Consider the following 1,285-nt stretch of genomic DNA (forward strand, 5'->3'; position numbering starts at 1 on the left):
ACAATCACAAACAATACTTCGAACCTATATATCATAATCATAAGCGCGCGCACATATATAATGATACATATATTAGAAGCTTTTTTATAATCTTTTATACAACTCATGCACTTTTAAATAAGGGTTATTTTTATAAAATAACTTGTAAAAGTAACACATTTTTTACAAAAATACCCTTAATTTAAAATATAGTTGTATAAATGGTTATACGTGTATCATTATTATATATATATATATATATATATATATATATAGTAAAGGATGACAATTAATATCCAATTATGTTAATTTGTGTGAGAAGAGACGTCAATCATTATTGTTATACATATCAATAAGTTTAGACAATATTCAAGAAGTTACAAATTAAGATCGACGATGATACATGCATGAATTCATGCATCGATTAATATTGATCAGATTAATGCTAGGCATGCATGAGACGGCGGCATGCACACACCTAGCTAGCTATTGCAGTGCGCGCGCATTAACAAGCAACATCGCATTTGCACTTGTAATTCTGCTGATCGTTGGGAATGGGACTGCATTTGCAATTTTTAGGCGGAGATGGGGCTTCTCCGTATTTGGCCCTCATCTGATGAAAGCAATCGGCAATTCCAAACATGCCGCTACATTGGCCTTGAGCCTTCATCTCTGCTGGGCAATATTTTATATTTCCTGCATTTACCAAATATATTATATATATGTACATCAACGACAGAATAAAACCTAAAAACAAGCAATATCGACACTACATGATATATATGCACCTTCAGAAAGGGATAGCAGACATGAAAACAGGACCAACAACAACACGATAAATCTTCCAGAGTTCTTCATGATTGATATATATCCTCTCTAATGAATTAATGTTGCAGGAACTTGTATATATTTCAATTGAGGGTACTGAAACTTTTTAAAGGTTTAGGCACATATTTATAGGCTCATGATTCTGATGTGAGACAGAAGGGAGTCTAGAAGGGAGAGGGAAGTTGTTTACAGCTCCTATGATTAATTGAAGGTTCAAATGATTCGTATCCTTTTTTATCGGAGTGGTGTTGCCATGATGTTTGTGGGTTAATTTGTTTGGTCCATCAAATTAGACCAAGTAAAAATGAAAACAACTACAGTACGGGTAATACTAAAAATAACATCCGAATTAGTAAAGAGGATGCACTAAAAATAACCATATGTACACAAATAGGTTTTGATCCAAGCTAGGGACCTTGAATATTGCAAAAGCAATACGTTTTTTTTTTTTTTTTTCTTTGGGAGAGTCCAAAGGTAC

General features: G+C 33.2%; 1 long non-coding RNA gene across 1 annotated transcript; it reads right to left on the reverse strand.

Moving 5' to 3' along the window:
* Window positions 1-301: 301 nt before the first annotated feature.
* LOC121239763 lies at window positions 302-1,033 on the reverse strand. The gene is made up of 2 exons (XR_005935360.1): window positions 768-1,033; window positions 302-675 (listed from the first exon to the last, which is right to left on the reverse strand). It is a non-coding gene; the product is annotated as an uncharacterized LOC121239763 (long non-coding RNA).
* Between the last annotated feature and the right edge of the window lie 252 nt (window positions 1,034-1,285).

The sequence above is a fragment of the Juglans microcarpa x Juglans regia genome, chromosome 7D, assembly GCF_004785595.1.
Source record: "Juglans microcarpa x Juglans regia isolate MS1-56 chromosome 7D, Jm3101_v1.0, whole genome shotgun sequence".
NCBI lineage: Eukaryota > Viridiplantae > Streptophyta > Magnoliopsida > Fagales > Juglandaceae > Juglans > Juglans microcarpa x Juglans regia.